The sequence below is a fragment of the Girardinichthys multiradiatus genome, chromosome 19, assembly GCF_021462225.1.
Source record: "Girardinichthys multiradiatus isolate DD_20200921_A chromosome 19, DD_fGirMul_XY1, whole genome shotgun sequence".
In the NCBI taxonomy this organism is placed as follows: domain Eukaryota; kingdom Metazoa; phylum Chordata; class Actinopteri; order Cyprinodontiformes; family Goodeidae; genus Girardinichthys; species Girardinichthys multiradiatus.
In genome coordinates, this window is record NC_061811.1 from 27,199,893 (window position 1) to 27,209,465 (window position 9,573).

Below are 9,573 nucleotides of genomic sequence, written 5' to 3' on the forward strand. Positions count from 1 at the left end.
ACCACAGAATGTTGGTCAGCTCAGAAAAATGTTAGGTCTTCTTTCCTACTACAGACAATACATAAAAGACTTTTCCAGAAAAGCGAGTTGTCTGTATGAACTATTAAAAGCTGACAAAAACACAGAGAACTCAGACACAACAAAAGTGACAAAGACAAGACCAAAGAAAGCCAGTCAAGTTGTGGCCTCCTCGAAACAAATTGTGTGGACTGACCAGCATCAAAGTGCACTTGAGGAACTAATAGATTGTTTGCTTCATCCACCAGTGCTTGGCTTTCCAGATTTTACACAACCGTTTGACGTGCACACAGACGCTTCACACAAAGGACTAGGTGCAGTGCTGTACCAGAGACAAGCTGGTAAGCTGAGAGTTATTGCTTATGGCTCCCGTACTCTAACTGCAGCTGAAAAAAATTACCACTTCCATGCAGGCAAACTCGAATGTTTAGCCTTGAAGTGGGCCATCACGGACAAATTCAAAGACTATTTATACTATGCCCCAACGTTTACTGTCTATAGCAAAAACAACCCGCTAACATACATCTTGTCAACAGCCAAACTGAATGCAACCACATCAAGGTGGGTCGCAGAGCTCGCTGATTTCCACTTCACCATTAAGTACAAACCAGGAAAAGAAAACAGTGACGCAGATGCTTTATCAAGGATGCCACTTGATGTAGAGATTTTAATGAGAGGCTGCTCTGAGGAATTGCCACCAGACACTATTGCGGCTGCGATCCAGGCCATTGAGGTACAGAAAGACACACCTGCTACATGGACACTGTCAGTTGAAGCTATGTCAGTCACGGCAGAAGGTGAGTCAGCAGAAGAAACATTCACACCCATACCAAGGGAACAGTTAAGTGAAGCGCAAAAGTCAGATCCTATTATAAGTCCCGTTTTACAGTGTAAACAAAGAAATTCAAAGCCACTACCCAAAGAGTTAAAAACATTTGACCCAAAGACAAAATGCTTGTTCAGAGAGTGGGGCAGGTTAATGCCAGAAAACAATGGTTTCTTGTACAGAGTCACCTCTACTCGTAAACAGCTAATTCTGCCAGACCAGTACAAAAGACAGTACTTGAAGAACTGCACAATTACATGGGCCATCAAGGTGTTGACCGCACAGTGTCTTTGATACGTGATCGCTTCTTTTGGCCACATATGCAGGCGGACATTGAGCACTATGTAACCAAAGTTTGTTCCTGTGTCAAACAAAAAAAGCCCTGTCATGACACAAAAGCTCCCTTAACAAACATTGTTACTATGCAGCCCTTTGAGCTGATTTGTATAGACTTTCTCCATCTTGAAAAATGCAAGGGCGGTTATAAATATATTTTAGTGATAACTGATCACTTCACACGTTTTGCACAAGCCTATGCCACCACCTCAAAGTCAGGCAAAACCGCTGCAAACCTCATTTTCAATGACTATGCCCTGAAGTTCAGCTTCCCTTGTCGTATTCACCATGACCAAGGAGGTGAATTTGAAAATCAGTTATTTAGTCAGCTCAAGACACTCTGTGGCATGTCCGGTTCTAGAACAACACCTTATCACCCGATGGGCAATGGTCAAGTTGAACATATGAACAGGACGTTGCTGCAAATGTTTAGGACACTAACTGAAATACAAAAGTCAAACTGGAAGGAATCCATCAACAAGCTAATGTATGCATATAACTGTACACGTTGTGATGTTACTGGCTACTCTTCATTTCATCTACTGTTTGGGCGGTCACCCAGGCTACCATTAGATATGGTTTTTGGACTGTACTCAGAAACAAGTTTCCGTGACTACAGAGACTATGTTGAGAAATGGAGAAAGGGCATGGAGGAAGCATATGCTATAGCAACTGAGAATGCAAAGAAAGCTGCTGAAAAGAGCAAAAGACATTATGACACAAAAGTCAGAAGTTCTGTGTTACAAGTGGGAGAGAGAGTCCTGGTCAAAAATCTGGCACCAAGAGGGGATCCAGGGAAACTAAGAGACTATTGGGAAGACACTATTTACACAGTAGTCAGACAAATGGGGCCTGACCTCCCTATGTATGAAGTGAGAACAGAAAGAGGCAAAGGACGCTCTAGAGTTATATAACAAGATGGCGCCGCAGATGGTCGCCTCGGCGTGTTGGTGCGCATTGTTTTGTTTTGTTTTTTGCTTTAAAACGGTCTTCTGTGATGGTACCCGGAGCTCTTTCACCAGAGAAGAACTCATGAACATCAGGGCTACTACACCAGAGGAGTTATTTCCCACTTTTCTGCCTACTGCTCTGGAATATTTGGACATTCTGGTCAAAGGTGCGCTCACCTTTGTTCACGCGGTGAAACGCCGGAAGAGAGGGAAACGGGCTGGGGTGCTGGTACGTCTTCGCCAGCGTGGACTACGAACACCGTTACCTGGAATATTTCTCTCTAACGTGCGCTCACTTCCCAACAAAATGGAGGAACTACAACTGTTGTTGGGGAAAAACAGGGACTTTTATTCATCGGCAGTTTTGTGCTTCACGGAGACGTGGCTGTGTGGATTAATACCGGACTCCGCGCTGCAGCTGGCAGGATTCCAGCTCTACAGAGCGGACAGAGACACGGAACTCTCCGGCAAAGCGAAAGGTGGAGGAATCTGTTTTTACCTCAACAGTGGTTGGTGCAACGACGTGACAGTGATTCAGCAGCACTGTTCTCCAGACCTGGAATCCTTCATCATAAACTGTAAGCCTTTCTATTCCCCCCGTGAGTTCGCTTCGTTCATCCTGGTCGGTGTTTACATCCCACCGCAAGCTAACGTGCAGGTCGCACAGCGCATGCTCGCCGACCAGATACTGAGTGTGGAGCGGACCAACCCGGACTCCTTAGTAATCGTCGCTGGTGACTTTAACAAAGGTAATCTCACCCACGAACTTCCCAAATACAGACAGTTTATAAAATGTCCGACCAGAGAGGACAACATTCTGGATCACTGTTACACCACCATCAGAGACGCTTATCACGCCGTCCCACGTGCTGCACTGGGCCAATCCGACCACATCATGGTCCACCTGATTCCTGCATACAGGCAGAAACTAAAGCTCTGCAAACCTGTTGTGAGGACGTCAAGGAAGTGGAGCAGTGAGGCTGTGGAGAATCTCCAGGCGTGTTTAGGCTGTACAGACTGGGATGTGTTCAGGACTACTACCAACAGTCTGGACGAGTACACAGAGGCTGTGACTTCCTACATCAGCTTCTGTGAGGACAGCTGTGTACCATCATGCACCAGGGTGAGTTACAACAACGACAAACCCTGGTTCACAGCTAAACTCAGAAGGTTAAGACTGGATAAGGAAGAGGCCTTCAGGAGTGGGGACAAAGACATATACAGAGAGGCTAAGTACAAGTTTGGCAAGGCAGTGAAAGAGGCCAAACGACTGTACTCTGAGAAGCTCCAAATCCAGTTCTCAGCCAACGACTCTGCGTCTGTCTGGAAAGGGCTCAAGCAAATCACCAACTACAAGCCGAAAGCCCCCCACTCCATCAACGACCGACGCCTCGCCAACGACCTGAACGAGTTCTACTGCCGCTTTGAAAGACAAAGGGACAGTCCTGCAAAAATCCCCCACGACGCCCCCCAACAGCTGCAGCCACAATCCACCACCCCCACCTCCCCAACCTCAAGAGGGGCCTTGGCACCTCCAACCCCCACCCTGAAGTTCCCCCCCACCAGCCCCCTACCCACGCCGAGGACGGCTCTTTCCATCCAGGAGAGGGACGTCAACAAACTCTTCAGGAGACAGAACCCCCGGAAAGCTGCTGGTCCGGATTCTGTCTCACCAGCCAGCCTGAAGCACTGCGCTGATCAGCTGTCTCCAGTCTTCACAGACATTTTTAACACCTCACTGGAGACATGTCATGTGCCAGCCTGCTTCAAGTCCTCCACCATCGTCCCTGTTCCCAAGAAGCCAAGGACCACAGGGCTTAATGACTTCAGACCCGTCGCCCTGACCTCTGTGGTGATGAAGTCCTTTGAGCGCCTTGTGCTCTCACACCTAAAAGACATCACCGACCCCCTCCTGGACCCCCTGCAGTTTGCCTACAGAGCCAACAGGTCTGTAGATGATGCAGTCAACCTAGCCCTTCACTTCATCCTCCGGCACCTGGACTCCACAGGAACCTATGCCAGGATCCTGTTTGTGGATTTCAGCTCTGCCTTCAACACCATCGTCCCAGCTCTGCTCCAGGAGAAGCTCTCCCAGCTGAGTGTGCCCGACTCCACCTGCAGGTGGATCACTGACTTCCTGTCTGACAGGAAGCAGCGCGTGAGGCTGGGGAAGCATGTCTCTGACTCCCTGACCATCAGCACCGGTTCCCCCCAAGGCTGTGTTCTCTCTCCTCTGCTCTTCTCCCTGTACACCAACAGCTGCACCTCCAGTCACCAGTCTGTCAAGCTTCTGAAGTTTGCGGACGACACCACCCTGATCGGACTCATCTCTGATGGTGACGAGTCCGCGTACAGATGGGAAGTGGACCATCTGTTGGACTGGTGCAGCCAGAACAGCCTTGAGCTCAACGCTCTAAAGACAGTGGAGATGGTTGTGAACTTCAGGCAGAACCCAGCCCCACCTGCCCCCATCACCCTCTGTGACTCCACAATTGACACTGTGGAATCTTTCCGCTTCCTGGGAACCATCATCTCCCAGGATCTCAAGTGGGAGCCAAACATCAGCTCCCTCATCAAGAAAGCCCAGCAGAGGATGTTCTTCCTGCGGCAGCTGAAGAAATTCAACCTGCCAAAGACTATGATGGTGCACTTCTACACAGCCATCATTGAGTCCATCCTCACCTCCTCCATCACCATCTGGTACGCCGCTGCTACAGCCAAGGATAAGGGCAGGCTGCAGCGTGTCATTCGGTCTGCTGAGAAGGTGATTGGCTGCAGTCTACTGTCGCTCCAGGAACTGTACACCTCCAGGACCCTGAAGCGGGCAGGGAAGATTCTGGCTGATCCCTCCCACCCCGGTCACAGACTCTTTGAGACTCTCCCCTCTGGCAGGAGGCTGCGGTCCATCCGGACCAAAACCTCACGCCACAAGAACAGTTTTTTCCCATCTGCCACCAGCCTGGTTAACAAAGCCCGGAAACCACCCTGACACTGTCCCTTTCCCCCACACCCCCCCTTTTTTTGCTGACAGGACACTTGTAACCTGTAACTATGCGTTACATTAACGCTCAGCTTGGACTCTCTTATACTGGACTCATCTTATACTGCTCTATATTTACTCTCACTCACTTAAAACTGTGCACTTATATTTATATTATATTGTAGATATGTTTGTACTGTTTAACTTGTACTGTATTGCACCGACTACGCCAAAACAAATTCCTTGTATGTCCAAAAACGTACTTGGCAATAAAGCTTTTCTGATTCTGATTCTGATTCTGAGTGCTTCACAGAAACCTGCTTATGTCATGTGACCACTTACCTTTTGAAAGAGTGCCAAAAAAAGACAATCCTACAAAGTATAAACAGACAAAAGCTGGTGAATCCATCAGATGATGACAGTGGTGATGACTACGGCTGTCATCATGACCTAATACCCGTATTACCTCGGCTTTCTGTGCCTCAGCCATCCAAACCAGAACCCGCCACAGCGACACCTCAGCCTCCAGCTCGTCTCTGCTGTTGCGCCGCCACCTGAGCCCCCTACTGGAGACCATCTGGCGGCGCCTGACCCAGCTGCTGTAGTGACGACTTGTGAGCGGGCAGAGCCTGCCGATTACGAACCTGCCCCTCCATCACCTGCTGCACCCGAGAGACCCGAGGAGATACTCCAGCGGCCACGGCGAGAAAGATACCCGCCAAGACGGATGACGTACGACCAACTGGGTACCCCATCCTGCTACAGTGTCCAACCAGCACAGCCATTGCTTTCTGTGTACCCAGGTCTGGCCCCATGGCTCCCGGCTCTGCAGCCATATTATGTTCAGCCCATTGGTTTGTATGGACTTCAGCAAATGTAAGTTGACAGTCTTCCGTTGATGGCTTAAAGACTAGTTTTGGACTGTCATCAACACAATGACATACTTTTCTATTTTGTTCCTTATGGATCATAACCATGAACAATAGACTGTTTTCTGGAGACTCACATATGGACTGGTTATAAACTCTTAGTCTCCAGTCTTCAGTCATGGACTGTGCTGAAGCAGGTGTTAAAGCCACAGACTTGATAAATATGGGTCACTCAACTATTAATAACTGACAATGAGAGCATATAGCGTGCAAAATAATTTTGTTTTAATGTCGGGATGACATTTTTTGCGTGGGGGAGAGTGTGTCAAGTTGGAAAGACTACTATTGTACCCCCAATGTGGTACTAAAAGATTTTATATAGCTGTGCTCATATGTTGATTTCATACTTAAGAGTTGACAGTAAAAAGGGTTACATAAATATTAATTCATATTAATAAGCATAAGCCTAAACAACAATGTAAATACAGTAAAACAAAGTGTTATAAAGTTAGGTTTCATGTTGAATTAATGTAATTTCATTCAATGGAATGGCGATGTGTGCATCAGGAATCAGCTAGTAAGCCTTTTCTGGGATCGATTGGTAGTGGGTCCATTGTCCACTAGGGGGCTTTCGCACGCTGTCCTCCATTGCATTAAACTACTGCAAGAGAAAAGCAACAAGTAATCACTCGCGTGATTCTTTCTCCCCTATGTTCAGGGGTGTAACATATCTACGTTATTTCGCATTAAGTCTTTATATAGATTATATTGTAGATATGTTAATACTGTTTAATTTGTATTGTATTGCACCGACTACGCCAAAACAAATTCCTTGTATGTCCAAAAACGTACCTGGCAATAAAGCTTTTCTGATTCTGATTCTGATATTTCATCTTTGTGATTACCTTACCTTTCTTTCCCTGTTCACTAATATTACTTGAACTATGAATTTTACTAAATGTTTTAGCTAATATTTCAGCTTTTTCTTTATCTTCCGTTATAGTTGTATTATCTATTTTTAATATAGGATATCCATATTTCTTTCTAATATCATTCATTCTTTTAATTGTTTTCCAAATTTGGTCAATTTTTGTTTATCTCCCTACGTTATTACAAACGTTTCTCCAATATTCTCTGTTTGCATTCTTAATGATCTTTCTTACCTTTGCTAGCTTTCCTTTGCACTCAATTAGATTCTGATAAATTGGGTTACTTTTTAACATTTTAAATGCTTTATCTCTTAGTTTTATTACTTCAGTACATTTTTTTGTCCACCATGGCACAATTTTTTTATCGTTCTGTCTTCCTCCTTTTTTAATTGACTCTTCTGCAGCTTGTAAGATTGTTTTACAGATATTTATATTTAAACTATTCACATCAATCGACACATCTATTTCTTCCAATTTCTTTTGACTTAAATATTTCAATTTTTAAATTTTTCCCATCAGCCTTATTAAAGTTTAGTCTTTTATATAATCCTGTATTCCTGTTATTTCTTAATATTCCTGTTATGATTTTAATGGGGTAATGATCATTGCCTAATCTTTGTCAATGTTCCACTCACAGTTATTAGCAACAGAATTTGACACAATTGTTAAATCAATCACAGACTCTGTACCCGTTATATATATATATATATATATGAGAGAGAGACCAAAAAATATATATAGAGAGAGATAGCCAACAGATAGCTATACTATTCAACTTGTCAATGCACAGTCATGTATTTATTGTCATTTTCAGCATTAGACATCCCCAGCTAATCATGTCATACAGTCCTGATAGGTCTATGCACCCATGAAAAACTTCCTCTTCCATAAAAAATACAAACAGTTTCGAGGAACCTGTCTTTGACCCTTTACCAGAACCACAGCCAGCCATTATAAAGCAGTTTATGGTTCTCAACATTATGTCAGAAGGTACTACATTTAAACATGTCATTGCACAAGTCTCCTGGCTCAATCCCCATCCAGACAGACATTTTTATGTAAAGCCAATAGAAGTTTGAATCTTGCAAGGAATATACACCTCATACCCAGCATCATTTCTACCCATTGAGCGCATTGCTGGAAGATGTGTTGTCCATTTCAGCAGGACAGTATAGAGGGTGACTGTTGTTATGCCACTCTCCACAGTGGTTGAGATCTAGAACATGTAGATAATGTATAGGACAGTGATCAAAATCTACACAAATTTATATCACCTTCAAATATCTCATAGTAAAAAGTTTTTTTTTACAACTCATTAAAGAAAAGGGGAGCTTTAGAAAGGAACCACAAATGGTAAACTCCAAAACACAATATACATGCAACATACACAGATAGAAGCAGGGAAGGATAACCAAAAAACAAGGGCCTTCTGAGACCCACTTGCACATACTACATAAACATATAACCACTAGACCTGAGGAGAGGGGGTCAGGGGGGCAACGCTGATAAAGAAAGCTCACGTCAATTCCTGGCAATATACGGTGCAGATTGAAAACTGCCGTTTTCAGCCACTACCCTGAAGTTCTGCTGCAATTTTACGTATAATTAACAGCCGATAATCCCGCTTTTCATGCAGTGAGATCTTAGACAATCATACAGATAATTCTCTATTCTCATCTATTTTTTATTTTTTTTTGACAATCCAAATCTGTTGACTTATGTACAGAAGATTTGCTTTCCCCGTCATCTGCCATTCTATCTATGCCTCAGTGACAGCAGACATTTTTGGTCCCAGTTAGCAACTGCATTTCAAATGTGCTAAATCTGGGTGCAAAAACAGCACCGGAGACCTTGTCAGGTTTGATAAATCACACTGCAGGTGTTAAGGGATCATATCTCCATATCTCCCTCCCATAAATTTGCATATCTCCCTCCCATAAATTTGAGCGTTTGGGTCATTATCATACGTTCTGCATATTCATTAAGGCAACAAGCTAAAAGGTTTGCGCCCGTCGTTCCGCTGATTTTGCTCATGCAATCAGATTAGCACCTGGGCTGTAGATCAGCTTTGCGGGCGCAAACAGGTTAGCGTGTGGTTTTGTACCTGCAAATCTTTTGAAGATCAGGCCCATAGTAAATGAACAAGAACTAGTGCAGGATAAAGCTCTGAACATATTTCAAAATATTTAGGTGCTGAATTATGGACATGGATTAATTAATTTTAACCCGATGAGCTGAATTTAGAAGTAGTTCTTCTTAAGGATTATATGGCACAGCACTGCATATCATTATTTGAACTGAAGAGAGTAGCACCTTCAGCTTTCTGAAAATTGTACACAAAAATGAACCAGACTTGTGAAAGTCTACAATATACTTCCTGATATCATGTCTGCTTTTTTTTTTTTTTTTTTTCCATGATGTCACACAAGGAATTATTGTGCATGAGGTGTTGCCTTAAAATACATTCTTTACTTTCCCTAAGATTATGCTATGTAGGAAAAGTGCGTGATATCCTTAAAAGTAAACAGGTGAAGTTGATGGACCTCTCCTCCCCACCAAAATCAGTCTCTTCATTGAAACACTTTTTTGCCTAAGGATAATGAAACCATTGGAATCTTGGCTTGAAAGGAAGGCGCATCCTAAGTGCCAATGGCTGACACATTGT